The sequence below is a fragment of the Furipterus horrens genome, unplaced genomic scaffold (genome assembly GCF_987537825.1).
Source record: "Furipterus horrens unplaced genomic scaffold, mFurHor1.1.pri manual_scaffold_7, whole genome shotgun sequence".
In the NCBI taxonomy this organism is placed as follows: domain Eukaryota; kingdom Metazoa; phylum Chordata; class Mammalia; order Chiroptera; family Furipteridae; genus Furipterus; species Furipterus horrens.
The window spans coordinates 49,063,962-49,087,690 of NW_028327177.1; the positions used below are offsets into that span (position 1 = coordinate 49,063,962).

General features: G+C 37.9%; 1 pseudogene; it reads left to right on the forward strand.

The window, feature by feature from the left end:
• The first annotated feature begins 1,806 nt into the window (after window positions 1-1,806).
• LOC150004420 (large ribosomal subunit protein eL18 pseudogene) lies at window positions 1,807-2,390 on the forward strand (annotated as a pseudogene).
• The last annotated feature ends 21,339 nt before the right edge of the window (window positions 2,391-23,729 follow it).

Consider the following 23,729-nt stretch of genomic DNA (forward strand, 5'->3'; position numbering starts at 1 on the left):
CTATACCAAAACAAAAGCAAGAAAGCTGAGTGCAGTTGTCCGCAGGAAAAAGTTAAAAACCCCTCTTCAGTTCTAAGACCTGAACAGATTTTCAGATTTTGGATCATTTACTAAAGAAGTGTCCAGTCTCCTAGAAAGAAGGACCCAACAAGACCACAAAAGTATATATTTTAATGATTCTCCCAGTCTGTCCCAAAAAGGCTTATGGTCATTTACTTGGGTGCTATATATTGAGAAAATGTAAATACCCAAATATTTTGAATACTACTTGACTAAGGGTATTAATTGATGTTATAACTAGAGACCCAATGTGTCATTATCCTTTTTAAAGTGGGGACTTCAGAGGAAAGTTAGAAAATAAAGTCCTGATAGCAATCTTTAATAAAAGTCCAGCCCATAGAGTTCCAATTGTTTTTTACCCCAGATCTCAAACATATGATGAAAATCAATGTAGTTAGCAGTTGGAAGTTGGAGTATCGTCACATTGGTTCCTTGGTCTCAGAGAAAGGCCAAGTAGAATTCCAAAACTGCCCATCTAAACTCCTAACCAAGAGAGAAAAGAAAAGTTAATATTGCACCCTAGAGGGAATGACAGAGATCAATGCCTTCTTTTAGGACCTCAAGCATGCAGGAGTGGTGGTATAATGGGTTGAATGTTTCACCCACTCCCTGTCCCCCCAAAAGTGTATATCCAAATCCCTGGACCATATAAATGTAAACTTGTTTGGAAAAAGATCTTTGTAGATATAATTAAGTTAAAGATCTTGAGATGAAATCATCTTGGTTTATCCAGGTGGGTCCTAAACCCTATGGCAAATGTCCTTATGAGAAACAGAAGTGGCAGAAGCCCAGAGAAGAGAAAGAAATGTGAAGATAACAGAGAGATGTAGCCACACATTTTACAAGGAATCCAACAACCACCAAAATCTAGAAGAGACAAGAACAAAATGAATTCTCCACCAACCTCTTTAGAGGGTGTAAAGCCTGCTACCACCTCAATTTTGGCACTGGCATCCAGATACACAAGAGAATACATTTGTGTTGTTTTAAGTCACTGAGATTGTGGTAATTTGTTATGGGAGCCTCCAGAAACTAATTTGTCAGTCTGGTCCCCACAGAAATCTGATAGGTCTAAGAGGATGAATGTTTACTACCACAAGTTCAACCAGCCAGCAGTCATGATCACAGTAGCTATACTGGACCTGGGGTGCTTACTGGATCAGATTAACAAAGCCTCAGGTATATGGTGTCTGCCACTGCTTTGGCAGATACATTTGTTTTTCCATTCCAACTAGAAAAGAGGATCAGAAATTGTTCTTCCATGTCCTTCACATTGATTGAGCAAAAATATTCATTCACAGATTGCCTTTGGGTTTTACTAACTTTTCTGCTCTCTGTCATAATATCCTTTAATATGATAGAGACCTTGATAAGACTGTGTACTCTAAAAGGTAGGAGATAAACCAAATAAAGATTCAGGAACCTGCTAATCCAGTAAGGCTTTCAGCATCCAGAGCTTGTGCTGTGGTGTAATATCTCATCTTAATTAAAAGACAAACTGCTGCATCCTGCACCTCCCACCACCGAGAAAGAAGCCCAATGTCTGGTTGGTCTCTGAGGGTTCTGGATAGCACACTCCATACATGAGAATCCTCTTCCAGCCCATAAACAGGTGACACAGAATGCTACTAGCTTTGACTGGCACTAAGAGTTGGAAAGGGCTCTGCAGTAAGTGCAGGCTGCTGTCAAAGCAGCCTATGAATTGGTCCATGTCAGTGGTAGGATAAAATGCAGCACAGAGTGGTGGAGCAGAAGGCGCCATCATGGGAGTCGACATCTGCCACAACAAAGACCTAAAGGTTCAGTGCAAGGAGCCCAAGAACCAGGACATCTACCTAAGGCTGTTGGTCAAGCTATACAGGTTCCTGGCCAGACAAACCAACTCCACCTTCAACCAAGTGGTGCTGAAGAGGTTGTTCATGAGTTGCACCAACCGGCCGCCTCTGTCCCTTTCCCGGATGATCCGGAAGATGAAGCTTCCTGGCCCTGAGGGCAAGACTGCTGTGGTTGTTGGGACTATAACCGATGACGTGTGAATCCAGGAGGTGCCCAAACTGAAGGTATGTGCACTTCATGTGAGCAGCCACGTCCGCAGCCTCATCCTCAAGGCTGGGGGCAAGATCCTCACCTTTGACCAGCTGGCCCTGGACTCCCCCAAGGGCTGTGGCACCGTCTTGCTTTCTGGTCCTTGCAAGGGCCGAGAGGTGTACAGGCATTTCAGCAAGGCCCCCGGAACCCCTCACAGCCACACCAAGCCCTACGTCCGATCCAAGGGCAGGAAGTTCAAGCGCACATGAGGCCGGCGGGCCAGCCGTGGCTACAAAAACTAACCCCAGATCCTACCTTGTTATTAAAAAGATTTTGGATGCTGGGAAAAAAAATGTAGCACAGAGTTAATGGCCAGCTCAAGTGTGAGAATCCTCATGTAGGTCCCTGGGGATCTGGGCAAGGCCATGCGATCTGAAGCAGAGAATAATAGTGTTTGAGAAATGAGTGTATCTATATCCTGGTAGAGCTGGAACACTTGACCATCAAATGACCATAGTATGGAAATGACGAATATTAGAAGATTTCTATGAGAGCCAGCATGTCTTAAAGCCACATATACTCAGCAGGGTTCCATTGTAAGGTCAATTTCATACATCTGGGGTTGAGCCTGAGTAGGACAAAAGTACATGAGTAAGCCACTTGAGCAGGTATCCCCTGTCACCCATGTTACCTATTATGGATTCATCACCGCCCCCCCATCTCCCACCAGTAACCATACAGGGGGTAAGGGACCCCTAATGGTCCTCAACTAGTGTAATCACGTAAACCTGGTGGCTCTGTTGGCAGAGATGGAGGCTAGTTATAGATCCAACAGCAAAGCCTCCCACATACCACTGCTGACCTAGCCACTGCTGCCTCAAACATCCAGTTGTCAGAAGAGACCAATGCTGAGCCCTTGATAAGACATAATAGTCACAGAACAACTTGCTACTTGGGCAAGGCACTTACATTACACCCTTTCCATTCTCAAAGGGTAATAATTCAACCTACTCAGAGACAGACAAATTCAGGGTATGGGTTTAGGTTTTCTGCCTGCTAATCCTCAGCTAACACCATATTTGAGACTTCTGTGAGGTCTGATCCAGAAGCACAGAGGACTCACAGTATACCATTCATCCAAGGAATCCCTTCCCAGAAAAACAGTTGAGCATGGGCCTGTGACCAAAGGACTACTGTTCATATCATGATACTACACCATCTGGAAGCAGCGTGCCTCACAGAGCACTGGGACAGCTGTTGAAAAGACTATTAAGTGCCAGCTCAAAGGCAACAATTTGAAGGACAGACATTCTTTACAGTGCAATGAGCATTAATTCAGAAACCTCTATTTGTCTCTCATAGAAAGAATATGTCTATTGTTATCTCTTTCAATAATCCACTGGGGGATTTTGTGCTTTCCATCTCCATAACTCTGTGCTGGAGGCTCTAGTCTCCAGAGAAGGCACAATTTTTCCAGGGGACACAGCAAGGATCTTGCTGAGTGTTCTTGGTTATGACAAGGTATGGTAGGGTAGTAAGGCAGTCTTACTTTGCTGAGGTTTGGGAAAATGTCAAGTGGCAACTAGCTTAAAGATTCTAATTGGCCTGATCAAATCTTTCTCAGAACTCTGCTGAAGTTTGGCTCTTTCTATTCTCCCTCCTTTCTGCATTGTAGTAGAAAGATTTTCTTCCAGCTTGCCCCCTTAAAAATGCTCTTGTACTTCTGACCCATTCTTGGGATCTGCTTCTTAGAGAATCTGAACTAAAGCACTAGAAATAAAATGTTATATATTTTTATGTTTTCTCTCCCAGTTGTTTCCTTTTATATGCTAATGTTGTACTAAATGACCATATAAAATTATATCTCAAATATAATTATTCATAAGTGATCATTTGGGTAGGATTGCACTGCATTAAACTGTAGATGTTCATTTGGTGTCAGAGCACATAAAGATAGTAGATATCCAATAATTTGGTGGGGAAGAACACTCAGGGGATTGTCGATAATCCTTATGTCAGTCAGAGCTTGCTTTTGTTTTTATTTTTTAATCATAATTTCAGTTGTTTTAAATTGATTGAAATAACTATTTATTTAAAATTCAACAATGGAAACAGTGTCAACTTTCATCAACAATATTTTAACCTATGATTTTCCAGAAATTATCCTTAAGATACAGAAGGTCCTTAACATCATTTTCTTCAATGTCCTTTTGTTATAATGTTGATATAAAAAAAAGTGATCCTCTTTGGGTCCAGTGTCTTTGTGACATTTTCAAGTTCTCCCCATGTCTGTGTGGGTTTTCTCTAGGGGCTCTAGTTTCCTCCACATCTCACAAATGCACACGTGAGGTGAATGGGCTTGTCAATATCATCCCTGTGTGAGTGTGGGTGTGTGTGATGTGCCCTTCTATGGAAGGGTATCCTGTCCTGTTTAGGTCCCACCTGGAACCCTGAGCTGCCAGGACAGGCTTCATCCTCATTGACACTGAACTGAAATAAATGGATTGGAAAAGAATCATCTTACCTGTTTTATTCATCCTTCTTAAATGTTTGTATAGCTCACATTTATTTCAAGGTTTAATATAAGAAATGTTTTGGGTCTTTATTTCAATGTTTGGTGATGTTTTGTGACAAGATATATGCTGTAGGATCTTAACTCTAATTTATATCAATTAGCCTAAGGTCAAATTGGTTTTATTATGTGTGTCCTTTTTCTGCAAGTCATCATTTTTAAGAGCCTAACAACAACATGAAGTGAGGTGCCTTCTTCCTAGTTTTAGCAGATCCATAAATAATTTATGAAAACTTCTTGTACTCTGATATCAATTATTATCTCTAAGTTCTTTCCCCCTGAAAAGTAGAAACTGTGAGGTGGGTGTTCCCAAAGAAAGAGTTCACAGTCTAAAAGAAAAAAAATCTTGACAACAGTCTTATTAGACCAGGAGCAAAGTAATTCTAAGAGTTGAGAGGGTAAATTTTATAATAATTTTTAAATGTTAACTACAATTTTTTCTTTATGTTTTCTTTCTAACATTAACATGTATTTTCATATGAAGTTTTATTTAACTCTCAAGTTTTTCTACATATACTTTTTAAAGAATTTTGGGTTTTATTTTTATATCAGAGGACCTATTTGTTTTTGCTTCTTTTCTCATTGTGAATTGTGTATTGCCTTGTGGATATACTGTCTACTTTATTTTAAGTTGTTGACTTAATTGTTCAAAGAGAATTAATTGTGCCTTCACAGATACTTTACGTAGTTAGTAGTTTTTCAAGATCTGACATTTCAGTAAAACAGCACACATTTTACAGTTTTATTACATCAGTCCAAATATTGAGTATTTAGGAACCATCAATAAATAAATTTTTTAAAAACCTACTAGTTTTTTAAATCTTCACTTAAAATGTTAACAAAATATTTTAAAGACTTAAAAAAATAAATCATGCTTCTGAACATATTAAAATATGGTTTCAAGTAAATTGTTAACATTGCCTTTGTTAAAAAAATCAAACACTAAGTAGGCTGGGACATGAGAATTTGCATTCACAATAACTGCCTTCTGAGGTATATAATAGCCTCTTGTTTTCCAAAATGTACTTTTGTGCTGCAAAACTTGAGTTTTATTTTACAGGAACAATTATGTTGCTCAAAGAGGTGGTGAAGATGTCTTTGCCCTGGATGCTAACTGCAGCCCTGCATGGACATTGTCAAAGCACATGTGTCACAAAAGAACTTAGCGAAACAAAATTGCTGAGAAACAACCTCAAGGTCATTACTAATGTAAATACTAAGGAAGAAGCTTTATTAACAGGTACATGTTATTTGCTGGATCCAGAATTAGTACTGGAAAATATTTTGTTAAGATTATTTTTCCTTGAAATAAGACAATTCAATCTTGTTTTCTTCCCCCAAAACTTCTACACAAATAGTAAAATCTTTATTGAGAGGATTTATGGACCAAGTTACTCTATCAGGGGTTCTTTTATGACTTTACATGCTATCATTTTCCTGAATCTTCCCCAGTCATTGGAATATTAATATTCTAATTAATGTTTCTGTTTAAAGCATAAAATACCCCTTCAGTTTGGTTAGTTATATTTCATTTAACTACTATAGAACTTTATGAATGAAAAGAGGAAATTTCACCATTAAGAAGTCTGCTCTTCTTCCCAGATGAGAAGCATTTACTATGGATGATCAGGGAGGTAATCACTATCACTTCCAATATATGTAGTCTGAAAAAGGGGCTTCACCCTTCCAAACATGATCATTAACATTTTTCATGCAGGACAGTAATAATCACTTAGCATGTTTTCTAGAGGACAACACACAGATAGCTCATGTTCCTTAAGCAGCCTGTCAGAGATATTTTTACAAGGGTTACATAAACTCAATGTAGAATGAAGTGCCAGGAAGCTCTTTCTTATGCAATTTCACCAGCGTCTGAAGCTTGTTAGTCAGCCAGCTCTGTATAGTATTATTGATCAATATTCTCCCAAGTGGACATACAGAAATCAAATTTTCCATGGGCCTCAAAGACTCCTTTGTGCCTACAGTGCACCAACTAATATGTACACATATGGTTACATCTGAAGTGTTGCAAAATTGTGTGGTCAAAGTGTCCTCCGTTTACTCTTAACACTTCTTTTGAGGGCATTAAATTTAAAAAATGATCATTAAATAGTAGACATTTATGGTAGAAAAGCTTAGTTTTTAAAATATGTTTAATAAAAATGTTAATTTGTCCAAAATAGTAAACAGAATAATAAAATTGAAACCCCTAATCTCCAAAATAGAAATATGATGACATATTCTTGAAATCTCCTAGAGAGCCTTCTGCAAGACTGGCTTGCATAGCCAATTAAGCAGAAAACATAAGAAAGAAATGGGAACAGAATTGGTTGGCCAGGCACCTGGCCATAGCTGCCCACCCACAGTCATCACTTTGGCAGCTATAAAAGTTATCTCTTTCTTCACATCCATGTCTTTGAGCCAAAGCTACAAGGAAAAAAAGGGAGGGGTATAGGCAAACTTATTTTTAATGAACTAAAAACTAAATAAAATGAAATAAAAATTGGATGACTCATTTACTATTATTTTTAGTGATTACAAATTTTTTTTTATTTATCAGCACTAGATGTGCATCTAGAGTTATTATAGGTAGTATGGCTTCATGTGGCATTAACTGCTTGCTTCTGGGAAGCTTCCTTTAGCCATCAGTACAAAAATAAGAAGTCACTTTAAACTCACAGGCTATTTGCTGAAGGTCAAGATGTGGAACACCATAGAAACGTTATTTTAGTTATATTTTGTTCTCTTTCATATATTTTTATATAGATCAATATTTTATTTCTTTTAAAATGAATGTTTTTCTCTTCTCTGTCTGTTTCTATTAGTTGGATACAGATTATGCAAAACCATTGGAGTTGGTGGAGGCATGTGATGTGAGAAGCCTGGGCTCCTAAAATCACAGGATGAAGGATGGTCACCTGCTAACCTAGACTTCTGAACTGAGAGAATGCATGAGAAATAAAGCTCTACATTCTTAAGACTGTAACATTTTTGTTCAATTTGAAACTGCAACTGGAATTATTCTAATAAACTTAGTTCAACACTTTCAACACTTATTTTAAAATGATTTTGAAGTCTTAATTTTCTTGTGGATTTATTTCAATACTTGGATTTCATGGCCAACATAACTGAGAAAGATATTACACAAAATTATATGTAAATCCAAAGACAGGAAGTAAATCATTGTTTGTACTGGATTTTAATACTAATAGTTCAATGTCATTTATTTGCTGCAAAGGGTTTATTGTTGTTGTTGTTGAAATTCAGCTAGTAATTATGTCAATCAGTTGTTTTTGAAAACTAACAGGGAAGGTGTTTGATTTATATTTTAACAAAGAGAATGAATATTTATTGATACTATTAAACTGGAGTTTTTAGAGTGGTTAGAAAACTCTGTCTCTGTTTTTTAACTCTATATTCAAGAATATTTTGGAGACTTCCGGCCAAGATGGAGGCTTAGACTGACACATTCTGTCTCCCTCCATAACTAAGAAGGACTACAACTACCACAAAACCAGAAATAACCAGAAGTTCCAGAAAATAAAACTACATGGAAGTCCAACGTATGAGGTTATAAACAAGTGGTGCTCATCTGGACAGGTAGGAAGGGCGAAGCCAGGGCGCACATGTCAAGCTGTGCTGTCAGTGGCAGCACTGGCAACAGTGGCAGGACTGCAAGAAACTCCAGGGGAACAGACCCAGCTGCAGTCAAGACCCGTCAGCTTGCAGTTCTAATGCTGGGTAAGGCAGACCCCCATCGCCTCAGACTGGGAGGCCCAGAGGGCGTGGGGACAGAAGAAGAGGCTCCCAGTTTCTTAGCAGAGAGTAATGGCAGGAATCTGTCTTGGACCCCCCCACCACCACACAAAGTGCCACAGTGTGGTGGCAAGAGTCGTTGGGTAGTGACAAGTGCTCAGGTCTCTGCACCCAATAGTGTAGGAGGTGTGACAGCCCCTCCCAAGAAGGAAAGATAAACAAAAATGATCAGGATGGCAGGAATAATAATTGAAATACCAATCACACAGCTAACCAAAAAGCAAATATGGGAATTAACCAATGAACAAATAGAAAATCTTTCTGAGGCTCAGTTCAGAGCTATAGTCATAAGGCAGCTTACAGAATTAACAAAAGATATTGAATGAGATGAGGAAGGAATGAAAGCTAGTCCTGCTGAAATGAATGAGAACACATATGAGACAAGTGGCAAGGAAACAAAAACCAGAGATCAAATCAACAAATCAGAACATAGGAAGGAATAAATAGTCAACCAGTGCAGAAAGAGGAAATGAGAAGTGAGGAAAATGAGAGAGGCTCAGAAACCTCTGAGACAGCTATAAGAGAACAAACATTAGAATTATAGGGTTGCCAGAAGGTGAAGAAGAACTAGAAATTGAAAAATTGTGAAAAAATAATGAAGCAGAACTTCCCTAACTTGGGGAAGGAAATAGACTTACAGGTCCAGGGAGCACAGATTTCCAAATAAACTGGACCCAGGGAGAACCACACCAAGACACATTATAATCAAAATGTCAGAAATTAAAGATAAAGAGAGAATCTTAAAAGCAGCAAGAGAGAATAATTATGTACAAAGGGGTCCCAAATAGATTATCAGATGATTTCTCAAAGGAGACTCTGCAGGCAAGAAAGGACTGGTGATAAATATTCAAAGTAGTAAAAATCAAAAACCTACAGCCACGAATACTCTATCCAATGAAGCTGTCATTCAGAATAGAAGAGCAGAGAAAATGCTTCCATGACGAAATAAAACTGAAGGAGTTCATTAGATCCAAACCACTGTTATATGAGATGTTAAAGGGACTTGTTTAGAAGAAGAAGGATCAAAACTATGAACAATGAAATGAAAAATGTATCAAAACAACCAACAACAGAAGCCAGGCAATCGAAACAATGGCAAACTAAATAGGCAATGAGAGTGGGAAAAGAATTATAGGTATGGGGAACATATTTGGTGGAGGTCAGCAGAGAAAGGGAAGGGGGAAAAGGGAGGGATGTGATGCAGGAATTAAGAAGCATAATAGGAGGGAATGGAGTAGACAGGAAGATGTTGAGAAGAACTATATGCATAACCAATGGACATGGACTAAAAGGGGGGAAATAACTGGAGGGAGGGAGGTCTCTGGGAGGAGGGGAGCAGAGAGAAAATAAATTGGAACAACTAACAGCATAATCAACAAAACATATTTTTTTAAAAAAAGAATATTATATAGGTAGCACTGACAGTCATGATGGTTCAACTTATCAACTTTTTGACTTTACAATGGTGTAAAGGTGATACGCACTTTATTGAAACAATACTCCACAATTTGAATTTTGATCTTTTCCCAGGCTAGTGATATACAGTCCATATGCTCTTATTATCCTGTGACTGGTAGTGAGAGGCAACTCCCAGTCAGGCTTGTGATCATGAGGGTCAACAATGGACCTTCCACAGTGTACTATGTTGCCAGAATTTTTTTGGATATTGTGTTCTGAGCACATTTAATGTAGGCTAAGATAAGCTATGATGTTCTGTAGGTTAGGAGTATCAAATGCATTTTCTACTTAGGATGTTTTCAACTCATGATGGGTTTAATCAAATGTAACCCCACTGTCAGTTGAGAAGTATCTCTATATTTTTAGTAACTAATATCACAATGGGGATATATCTTCGGGTATTCATTTTCAAAATTTTCTTTCTATGGCATGGATTTTATTTGAAAAGTAGTAACATTTTATACATTGTTTAAAGTCACTATAGTCTTTAGAGAGTGATTAAATGCATTATTTTTTTTTAAAATGTGCTGGATAGCATAATTTCTAATAATATCAATAACTTAGAAAATGTCTACAAATTTTGAATACCATGTTTATATAAAAGAAAAAAGTAATGCCTTTAAGTTGAATAACTCTCTTAAGTGTTTTGCCATGAAATAAGTGAATTTTTAAAAAAAGTCAGTGATCCTTTCCTGTTTCATTACAAAGTATTATAAATATTCTACCAGGTTTTAAATATCATATTTTATCACTTAACTATATACATATAGATATAGATATCATCCTGTAGAACTTTGTACATTCCTGGCTTCAGCTTCTTTGCTACAATGAATAATTCAGTGAATAAATATTATGAGAAGTTCTAGCTTTGTACCTAATCTTGATATTTTGTTATTCTAGTCAAAGCAACTGCTTCATTAGTGATTACACTTATACCTCTTTTCCACAAAATATAATTTTTATTACAAAGATTATTCACTATATTTTCTCTGGTACCTTTTCCTTTAGTGATCAACAAAAAAGTGGGTTTTTTTTTTTTTGCATTATTTAATTGCTTTGTAAGCTATTGAGTGCCACAACTATAACACATGAGAAACATTTGTACACTTCTATCTGACTGTATAGTTAGCATTTGTTCAAAATGCATAATTTGTGCTTTTTCAATTTTAAGCAATATTTTCTTTTTTTTGTTGTTTGTTTTTTTTTTCCTTTTATTTTTTGGTTTTTCAATTACAGTTGTCCTATTTTTCCCCCATTGCTCCCCTCCACCCAACCCACCCCTTCTCCCGCAATCATATCCCTCCCCGTTGTCCATGTCCATGAGTCATTTATACACATTCTTTGACTAGACCCTTCCCTTACTTATCTCCCTTCTCTCCCTCCCCCCTCCCCCCTATTGACTACTATTCTACTCTTTGTCCTATTTAGTTCGTTTGTTTGTGTTGTTCTTTAGTTTCCTGTATTAGGTGATATCATATAATATTTTGCTTTCTTTTAAGCAATATTTTCTATGTGTATTACTGTAATATGAATATTTGCTCACAAAGAAATACATTTTAGTTTGTCTTCGTGTTCTTGTCCATTTGTTGCTTTAGCCACTTTTAGTTGCTATAATAGGAAAAAAAAATGGTTCTCTAACACTATGTGGCTTTTTGCTTTCCGATGTTAGTAAAAAAACAAACTTTAAGTCTTCAGCATATAGTTTGATGAAGTTTTATAAAATATAAATTTTATGTTAAATAATTTAAACTTGGTAAGAATACATAGACATTTGTTTTTTATAAATTATTTGTTAGTTTTGAAATACCTTGTACATTTTAATGCTATGGCTACATGGTACATTTTACTGCTATCCAAAGGTACCATATATAGTTAAAGAAAATTTTTATTGTTAAAGATAGTGAGTACAAATCTATAGTCTGAGCGGTTTTCTTGATAATTTAGTGGAGGGAGTAGTTTTTGTTCTGTTTTGTTTTGCATAACTTCTTGTGAGATTTCTTTTTTTTTTTTTTTAACTATACCAGGTATAGGAGGGGTATTAATGTAGCTAGTTCTCATTGTGCCTGACATTCTTAGTTTTAGTCATTGGTTTCTTAGCAGGATTCTTTTTAGGGGCCTGTCCATTTTGAGAAAGTTAATTTAATAGAAAGTACATAATCGAAGATTCAGAATATGGCGGCGGAGTAGGTAGCAATGTTGTCTGCTTGCTCCCATTGCGGAAGAACTTGGAGTACAAACACGGAGAGGAGTGAATGAGTGTGGATTTCAGATAACACAAACAGGGAAGGGAGTGTGGGAGTGGTATGAAAAAGGGCAGAAGGCTAGGCCCATGCTCTCAAAATGGAGTCGCTGGGCCCCCATACCCTGCACCTCTGCTGCATCACACCCGAAAGGGGCAGCTGCAGACCAGCCCATTAGCCAGGATTTGCTTAGAAACTACCCACTTCCATAGGCACTAGGACCAGCAAAGTCTCAGAGGGAGTCATCGAGAAGGTTTTGTTGAAACAGCTGGGCACGTAGAAAGACAGTGAACAGCCCAGACTGTGAAAAACTGTATGAACTGAGTCTAGGTGGGACTCCCTGAGTTGGCAACCCTGCGCTGGCAACTCTGTGCCCTGGGCTCACACATCATGGCTCCACTAAACAAAAAAGCAGAATTGAGCTGTGGAGAGTGTCCTGTACAGAAAAGCTGTGGCAGAAATGCAAACTCGGTAGGGACCCCAGGCAGGCAAGTGGTACGCACAGGCACGCAATAAGGCACTGCCAACCAGGAACGCTGGCTGGTGCTGCAGCTTGGAGGCAACACAGAGACTTTTTTGGAGAAGGAGCAGGGACAGGACCCAAGGCTGGGCAGGGACTAGGGGCTTGTGCACTGGCTTGCCAGCAGAGCAGCACTGCTAGACAAGCCTGAAGAGTGTTGGAAGGTGCCATAGGGCAAGTGGGGAGAAACCCAACTCAGTGCAGCTCGCAGCAGGGAGCGGCGGCAGGCCCACGATTGAGAATATAGCAGCCCCAGAATCTAGCTAGATCCCCTCACAGCCAGCCAGCAGGAAAAGAAGATTTGAAACCCATGGAATTTTGACCAGGGTTGGATCCAGAAAAAGAAGGACAGCACCCAAAGGTTGTACTGAAGAAAAAATCTTTCTTTAATCTGTTGTTTACTTTCTCTCTCTCCTATTCCTCTTCTTTAATTTTTTTTGTTTGTTTTTATGTTTTGTTTGTTCTCTCTCTCACTAAATATATAGCATATAACTGTTATATAAACCTAATACTATACACTTCCACTTTCTCACTTCATTCTGAATTCTTCCCTCCCTTCTTCAACATACAATGTAAATACTATTTACTGTCTTGCATAGCCTTGGCCCTACTTGCTACTACTATTATTCTATCACCTTCTCTTTCAAAAATTCTCTTTATCACTTAAAAAAACTCTTATCAGTTTTTCATCTAGTGTAATAGTCTTAACCTCTCTACATTTATATTAATACTGGCTCATTTGCTAATGATAGTGTAATTATAGGTGGGGGATATTTTTAAGGGTGTGGGTTTCTTGCCTGGATTGTGTGTTTATGTTTTAACAACATCTCCACAAAAGAACTCATGACAAGGTGCGCAGAATAACTCTCAATCAACTAGCCAGAGGGAAGTTTCCACCAAAGAGTAACTGAAATATAACCAGACACCTTAAACAAATGGCATAAAGGGCATCCCAAGAGCATCAAGCTCAGGAGATGAAAGAGACTGCACCACTAAATCTGCCAGGTCTCCTATATAGAATCTCATACCACAAAAGCAGGAAATCAAAGCAGACAAATCCAAGAAACAAAAATAAATAAGAAGCATACAACATGGGGAGACACAGAAACAACCTCCCTATGAAAGGAAAAGAGAAATCCCAAGAAAGAGACATAGATGGAACAGACATAAGCCAACTATTAGACGTGGAATTCAAAAGAATGGTTATAAGGAAACTCAATGAATTTAATAAACTCAGAGAAAACTACAGTGAACTCCAGGGAAATTACAAAGAACTCCAGGAAAGCTAGAAGGAACTTATGGAGAACTACACCAGCATAAGAAAGGACATAAAAACTATCAATAAGAACCAGGAATAAATGAAGAATACAGTTTATGAACTAAAGAACACAGAAGAATCAATCAAAAGCAGGCTAAAGAAAACAGAGGATTGAATCACTGAGTTAGAGGTCAATGTAGAAAAAAATTCCCAGGAAATGCAACAAAATGAAAAAAAATTGAAAAAGAATGAAGAGGGTTTAAGAGAACTGCAGAACAACATGAGACAAAACAACATTAGAATCATAGAGATACAGGAAAGAGAAGAAGGGAGCAAGGAACAGAAAACCTGATTGAAAAAGTAATAACAGAAAATTTTCCTAACTTGATGAGAGGAAGTCATGCAAGTTCAGGAAGCACAGAATGTCCCAATGAAGATGAACCCAAAAAGGCCCACTCCAAGGCACATCATAATTAAAATGGAAACAATCAAAGATATAGAGAGAATCCTAAAGGCAGCAAGAGAAAAACAGAAAATAAAATGCAAGGGAGCTCTGATAATCCTATCAACTGATTTCTGAAAAGAAACAATACTAGCCAGAAAAGAATAGCAAAAAAATATTTCAAGCAATGAAAAACAAAGGCCTACAACCAAGACTACTCTACTCAGCAATGTTCTCCTTCAAAATGGAAAGTGAAATAATGAGTTTCTCAGGAAAAGGAAGACTAAAAGAGTACATCTCCACCAAACCAGAATTGCAAGACATGCTAAAGGGAATGCTCTAAGAAAAAGAAGAAAAAGAGAGAGGGACAAGAATGCAGGTACAAATGGAAATGAATAAATATCTGTCAGTAATAACCTTAAAGATAAATGGATTTAATGCTCCAATCAAAAGACATAGTGTAGCAGAATGGATATGAAAACATGACTCACATATATGCTGTCTACAAGAGACACACCTCAAAACAAAAAATTTAAACAGACTGAAAATGAAGGGCTGGAAAAAATACTCCAGGCAAATGAACATGAAAAAAAAAGCTGGGATAGCAATACTTATATCGGATAAAACAGATTTAACATCAAAGATTATAAAAAGAGACAAAGAAGGGCATTTCATAATATTTAAGGAAACAATCCACTAAGAAGATATAACCCTAGTAAAGATATATGCACCCAACATAGGAGCACCCAAATATATAAGAAAAATACTAGAAGACTACAAGAAGGATATCAAAGTAACACACTCATAGTAGGGGACTTTAACACCCCATTTTCAATGATAGACAGATCTTCAAAGTAAAGAAACACCAAGGATATTGAGGCATTGAACAACGCCCTAGATCAAATGAAATTAGTTGATATATATAGAACTTTTCACCCCAAAGAAGCAAAACATACATTCTTTTCAAATTCACATGGGACATTTTTAAAGACAGACCACATGATAGGACACAAAACAAGCCTCAACAAATGCAAGAAAATTAAAATTATATCAAGCATCTTCTCAGATCACAATGCCTTGAAACTAGAAATCAACCTCAAGGAAAAAATTCAAACATATTCAAACTCATGGAGAATGAATAACATAATATTAAATAATGAATGGGTTAACAATGACATCAGGGGAAAAATCAAGAAGTTCCTAGAAACTAGTGATAATGAACGCAAAACATTCCAAAACCTATGGGACACAGGAAAAGCAGTCCTGAGAGAAAAGTTCATAGAAATACAGGCCTACTTGAAAAGGATAGATGAATCTCAAATAAAATATCTAACATTATAGCTACAAGAACTAGAACAACAGCAACAAACAAAGCCCAGGGTGATTTGAAGGAAGGAAATCATCAAGATCCGTGCAGAATTAAATGACATAGGGACTAAATAAACAATTCAAAAGATCAACAAGAGTAGGAGCTGGTTCTTTGAAAAGATAAACAAAATAAACAAGTCTTTAGCCAGGCTCATAAAAAAAAAAAAAAGGAGAGAGAGAGAAGACCCAAGTAAACAAAATCAGAAATCATGACCAATAACAAAGAAATAAAAAGGATTTTAAGAAATTACTACAAACAACTGTATGACAAGAAACATGACAACCTAAATGAAATGGGTAAGTTTATAGAAATATATAATCTTTCAAAACTGAATCAAGTAGAAAGCCTGAACAGACCAATAACAAAGAGTAAAATTGAAACAGTAACCAAAAAACTCCTGGCACACAAAAGCCTTGGACCGGTTGGCTTCACGGGTGAATTTTACAAAACATTTAAAAAAGAACTAATGCCTACCCTTCTCAAACTATTCCAAAACATCCAAGAAGAGGGAAAAATCCCAAACTCTTTCTATGAAGCCAGTATTACCCTAATTCCAAAACCAGGTCAAGACACAACAAAGAAAGAAAACTACAGGCCAATATCGCTGATGAACAAAGATGCTAAAATCCTCAACAAAATATTGGCAAACCGGATCCAGCAACACATTAAAAAGATCATACACCACGATCAAGTGGAATTTATTCCAGGGATGCAAGGATGGTTTAATATTCAGAAATCAATAAGTGTAATACACCACATAAACAAAATGAAAGACAAAAAGTACATGGTCATATCAATAGATGCTGAAAAAGCCTTTGATAAAGTACACCTACTTACGATGAAAACTCTCAGCAAAATGAAAATAGAGAGAGCACACCTCAACATAATAGAGGCTATGTATTAGTAACCTGAAGCCAACATCATACTCATTGGACAAAAACTGAAAGCATTCCTCCTCAGATCAGGAACAAGACAAGGATGTCCCCTCTCTCCACTCCTATTCAACATAGTCTTGGAAGTTCTAGCCACAGCAATCAGACAAGAGAGAGAAACAAAAGGCATCCAAATTGGAAAAGAGGAAGTAAAACTGTCATTATTTGCAGATGACATGGTAGTGTACATAGAAAACCCTATAGACTCCACTAATAAACTACTCAACATAATAAGTGAATTTGGCAAAATAACAGGGTACAAAGTCAATACACAGAAATCGAAGGCATTTTCTGTACACCAACAATAAAATGTCAGAAATAGAAACTAAAAAAAAAAAAATTCCATTTACTATAGCAACAAGAAAAACAAAGTACTTAGAAATAAACTTAACCAAAGAAATAAAAGACCTGTACTCTGAAAACTATGTATTTCTGAAGAAAAAAATTAAGGAAAATACAAATAAATAGAAACAAATTTCATATTTATGGAAAGGAATAATCAACATCATTGAAATGTCCATACTACCCCAAACAAGTTACAGATTCAACACAATCCTTACTAAAATACCAGTGACATTTTTCACAGACATAGAACAAATACTTCAAAATTTTTTATGGAACCAAAAAAGACCCCAGGTAGCCACAGCAACCTTGAGACAGAAGAACACAGTAGGAGGAATCACAATACCTGATACAAACTATACTACAAAGCCACTGTGATCAAGACAGCCTGGTACTGCCATAAGAAAAGACATATAGATCAATTGAACAGAATAGAGAGCCCAGAAATAAACCCAGGTTTATATGGTCATCTAATATTCGACAAAGGGGGAAGGAACATAAAGTGGCGTGAGAAGAGCCTTTTCAATAAGTGGTGTTGGGAGAATTGGACAGGGACATGCAAAAAAATAAATCTAGACCACCAACTTACACCACACACCAGAATAAATTCAAGATGGATAAAAGACTTAAATGTAAGCAATGACACCATAAAAGTCTATGGGAAAATATAGGCAGAAAAGTTTCAGATATCCCACATAGCAATATTTTCACCAATACATCTCCTAAGGCAAGGGAAATAAAGGAAAGAATAAACAAATGGGACTGCATCACACTAAAGAGTTTCTGCTCAGCAAAAGAAAACATCAGCAAGATGAAAATGAAACCAACCATGTGAGGAAATAGATTTGCCAATGATACCTCATACAAGGGATTGATCTCTAAATATAAAAAGAACTTACACATTTCAACACCAAGAAGAGAAACAGCCCAATTAAAAAATAGGAAAAAGACCTGAACAAACACTTCTCCAAGGAGGATATTCAGAGGGTCATTGCATATGAAAGAAAGCTCAACATCACTAGCCATCAGAGAGATGCAAATAAAAATCACAATGAGATACCATTTTACACCAGTCAGAATGGCCATCATCAAGAAATCAATAAAGAACAAGAGCTGGCGAGGATGTGGAGAAAGGGGAACCCTAATGCACTGTCAGTTGGAATGCAGGTTGGTGCAGCCACTGTAGGAAACAGTATGGAATTTCCTCAAAAAACTAAAAATGGCACTGCCTTTTGAACCAGTGATTCCACTGCTAGGACAATACCCAAATAATCCTGAAACCCTAATTCAAAATAACCTATGTACCACTATGTTCATAGCAGCACTGTTTACTATAGCCAAGTGCTGGAAACAGCCTAGGTGCCCATCTCTAGATGAGTGGATTTAAAAACTGTGGTATATTTACACAATGGAATACTATGCAGCAGAAAAAAAGAAAGAACTCCTACCATTTGCGACAACATGAATGGAACTAGAGAGAATTATGCTTAGTGAAATGAGCCAGGCAATGAAAGAAAAATACCATATAATATTATCTAGTGTGGGAGACTAATGAACAACAGAAACAAATGAACACAACTGAACAAGGAACAGAAAAACGGTTATGGGGGGAGAAAAGGAATAAATAGGGGAAGGGTCTAGTAAAGGAACTAGTATAAATAACCCATGGACATGGACAACGTGGTGGGGAATGACTGTGGGAGAAAGGGTGGGATGGGGGGGAGAAATCGGGGAAAAATGGGACAACTGTAATAGAAAAACAATACAATTTAAAAAAAAGTATATAATCAAATGTCTAATTTCTCCTAAGCTTTATATTTTTTCATCCCCTCCCTTTACCCTCTTCTACCTCCCCACACCCCCCTTTCCCTCTGGTAATGAGCAAGCTGTTGTCTTGTGTCTATGAATTTTTTTCTTTGCTTTATCCTTTCACCTTTTTTACCCAGTCCTCCAACCCCCTCCGCTCTGACACCTGTCAGTCTGTTCCATGTGACCATGCCTCTGTTTCTATTTTGTTCATCAGTTTCTTTTGTTTACTAGACTTTGCATATAAGTAAGATCATATGGTATTTTCTTTCACTGACTGGCTTATTTCACTTAGAAGAGTAATCTCCAAGTTCATCCATGCTGTTAAAAAAGGCAAGAAGAGTTCATTCATCTTTGTGGCTGCATGTTATTCCATTGTGTAAATGTATCACTGCTTTTTTTATCCACTTATCTTGATGGGCACATAATGTTTCATTCTAAGATGTTTATTATTTTATTTAGTTACAATGACTCTGACTTGAAGTTTGAGAAAAATGTATTATCATGTTCTACACACCATGGCCACTTGGAGGGAAGCTATGTACTGTAGCAGTGAAAACAAATATCTTGGAGTCAGACAGGTGTTGGAAATCCAAGTTGGTCATCATGTAGCCTTTTAATGCTTTAAAATTTATCATCTTCTTCTCCCACTTGTCCCAACTATTAAATGAAAGTAATCATACTTATCTTGTGATAGTTATGAGACTAAAATGAAATAATATATGTGAAACCTCTAGGACCTTTAGCCTCTGGCACATAGTAGGGACTCAATAAATAAATGATAATCATTGGTAGTCGTCGTCGGCAGCCGTCCGTCTCGAGAGACGATGGTGTAGCTTCTTAAGAGTCTATCTGCACCGCCGAGAATGGCTGTGCAGTCCGACTCGGGAGTGACACGGTATCTGTCTCCTCCCGTGTTGAATCGACATCTTGCGATGACGCTGGAGTGTCCTCTCCAGTGAAGCTGAAGCTACAGAGCCTGGGCAGGGTGATATGGAGGGTCTGCTGTTGCCCATGCAGCAGACCCCCCCTCTCTTCGCAGCTGAAGGGTCCAAGGGAAAGACGGAGTCAATACAGCTTGGCTTCAGGTGCGCCGCAGGAGTTGCCGGTGTTGACTACAACGTCAAACCGCCTTAGGGACTCCAGCTCCGGATTTTCTGTCGGGGTTTACTCCCTTAGCCTTTCCCCTGAAGAGGTATGCCGCAAGGCAGCGGAGGTTTTTTGGAGTCAGAGTTTTCCTTCTCTGATGTGCCCTGACTGGAAGATCGAACCAGCGACACTTAGCTCGCAGGCCGACGCTCAATCCACTAAGCCAAACCAGCCAGGGCAATCATTGGTAGTAGTAGTACAATAATAATATTTCTAAATTTCTAATAAGAATGATAGGTGGGTAGCTCTAGCTGGATGACTCAGTTGTTTGGAGCATCATCCTATTCATCAAAATGTTTTGGTTTGATCCTTAGTTAGGGCACATACCCAGATTGTGGGTTCAATCTTGGTTAGGGCACATATGGGAGGCAACTGATCAGTGTTTCTCTCTCACATTAATATCTTTTCCTCTGTCCCTGTCTCTGTCTCTGTCTCTCTTCTTTCCTTTCTTTAAAACCAATTTTTTAAAAACCTTCCCTCTGATGAGGATTTTTAAAAGTGATAAGTGAGAAAAGAGAAGTAAAAAATGGTAATTATGGGGAGGTGGAGAAAACAGTACAGTATTCCCTCACTTATCGCGGTATTATGTTCTAGACTCCCACGCGATAGGTGAAAATCTGCAAAGTAGGAACTTCACATTTATTTTAGTATTTATATATATATATATATATATATGTATATATATATATATATATATATATATTAAGGCTTTATAAACTCTTTCCACACACTTATAAACTGTTCCCAGTCCCTTCTTAGCCTTTTCCACTCCCTTATTAACCTTTTCCACACTTTTACAAACACTGCTTATGTTCTTAAACATATTCTACACTCTTAAACCTATGTAACTTTAACAACATATGTATAGAGTACTGTAAAATTTTATATGGGTATTCACCAGTGAAGTATACTACAACTTGAATGATGAAGATGATGAATTAGCTGTGCAGTACTGATGATGATGAAGATGACAAAGATGAGATGAATGTACTGCATGACAAAGAAGAGCATTACAACTCTTCTAAAGGTACCACTTAATCGGGCGCTTCTTCAGCTGGTGCAGTAGTATCTTTGCCCTCGTCCATAACTTCTACTTCCGCTAAAGGTGTATAGGCATAACCGACCTCTTCATTTGAATGATGAACATAGTTATGGGAAGTTGCTGGTGCTGCTTCTTCTTCCGATTGAGAATGTTTTTGTAAACTGACATGGCACTGTTGATTGAAGTTGCAAACTGCAATGAATGAACCATATGGGTGTTCCATTCTTCAGCAACTCATTGAAGTTCTTTAGCTATTCTGACTATGGTTGCAAGACAACCAAGTGTTAGGCCAACCTCCTCCTCTTCTTCAACCCATTGTTCATTTTGTTCCTCATCCTCTTCTTCACCTGCTGACTTAGTCAGCTCCTCCAGGTCTTCATCCATCAATGGTTGAGAGTGCACATCGATCAAGGTATTTACGCCTTCAGTAGTCATGTCACTGAAGCCCTCTTCTCCAAGTATTTTTGCCAGCTGCACAGCCTTATCCACCACAGAGTGATGGATTTCATCAGGAGAGAATCCCTTGTAATCATGGACCACTTCTGTCCACAATTTTTTCCAGCTGGCATTCAAAGTCTCACTCTACATCTCCTTTATGGCCTTTTGAATATTTTGGATACATGATGCAATTGTGTACTCACACCAGTATGCCTTTAGTGAGAAGTCTTCATCTGAGTCCATAGTTTCAATGAGGTTTTGCAGGGTGTTTCGGGAGTAGAGCGCCTTAAAAGCACAAATAACACATTGATCCATTGGCTGAATGAGTGATGTGGTGTTTGGTGGCAAGAAGTCTATCTGGATGCCATTATACATCAGGTCAGCAGCATGGCCTCCAGAATTGTCCACTATCAGAAGCACTTTGAAATCAAAGCCTTTCTCTGCCACATAAACCTTAACCTCTGGGGTAAAACATTGATGAAACCAATTAGTCATGAGGAGTTTTGTGACCCAAGCCTTAGGGTTGTGCATCCAGTACACAGGCAACACATTCTTATTTTTTGTTTTTTAGGGCCCTTGGGTTCTTGGACTTATAAATAAGTCATGGCTTTATCATAAAGCCCACAGCATTCCCACACATGATTAAAATTACCCTATCTTTTTGTGCCTTGAAACCAGGGGCTTTTGCTTCTTCCTTCATAATGAAAGTGCAAAACAGCATCTGTTTCCAGAATAAGCCTGTTTCATCCATGTTGAAAACTTGTTCAGGCTTATAGCTTCCTTCCTCGATTATGTCTTTGAATGTGTTGTTCATGTACTCCTCAGTTCTGGCTTCATCCACAGAGGCAGCCTCTCCGTACAGAGAAATGCTCTTGAGTCCAAAGTGTTTCTGAAAATTGTCAAACCAGCCCTTGCTGGCACTGAATGGGGTTGGTCTGGTTGTAGAAGCACTCAAAGGTCCTGCTTCAGCATCGTCGTCGTCATCCTCTTCTTCATTCTCATCACCATTGTGATCATCCCTTTTTACTGCTAAATGATTGTACAGTTGCTTGGCCTTTGTCCAGATGGTGTTTGTATCCAGCGAGATATTATTTTTTTCTGTAATCGTTTATCCACACAGCTAATTCAGACTCCATCTTCACAATGATCTTATTGCAGGAAGTAACCACCCTCTTTGCTGTTTTGTCGAAAGTCACTGATGCTGTAGACCTGATATTCTTCTCATCCTTCTTTATATAGCGAACCATAGACTTGTTGATCCCGTAATTGTGGCCAACAGATGCATAGCTTCTCCCTTCCTTCAACACGTTGAGAAGTTCCACCTTCTCTTTTTTGGTAAGCATCTTTCTCTGGCACTTAGGTTCACTGCCAGAATCCTTAGAAGATGCAGAACTTTTGGGTGGCATCATAGGGCTTGCAATAAATTTAGTCTTTAAGAAAAATTTCACAAAACACAACACCACAGAGCAAAACTACGCACAGTGATCGGAGGTAGGAATGAAGTGGAAAAGGCGAGATGCTGAATGTATGCACACAGTGTGGGATAGTAGACAGACTGATGCTATGGTTACTGAGCCAATCAGTTCCCAGGATACACAAGACAATGCTCTGGTTGGTCACCTTCCATCAATCAGCCAATTGTGTGTCATGTACAATCTCACATAGGCAAATGAGCTTGAGCGTACATCTCATTTTCAGTATAATGTATGTGTTTGTCCACAAAAAAAATACATACTGTAAACAGTGTGCAGTATTTTATTTCAATTTAATAATCTTTTAAAGTTAGAATCATTTATTATATTTTTAATATCTTTTTTGAAAAATTTTAGGCAAAAATTATTAAAATCATAAATACTACGCATATAAATACATTTACAGTACTACAAAATCCTGCAATATAGCAAAAAATCCACGATAAGTAATTAAATATAATATTTTTTAAAATCCCACGATGCAGTGAGGCTGCGATAACTGAACCATGGTATAGAGAGGGACTACTGTATTGATAAATTAAGATTAGAAAGAATACAGGAGAAGACAGAAATGTCAGTGCAAATTCTGATTCTGCTGTTCTGAGCAAGGCCCTTGCAGGTGCTACTCATGGGACTGCCCCATCATAGAGTGGTGAGATTCTGTTCAGATTCTACCTGTTTTGTATCTACCACCACTGTAGGTAGCCCCACCTGCACTCCTTAAACTTACAATAATCTTATAAAATGTATAAACAGACCCGTTTTACCAATGAGGACAGTAAGTC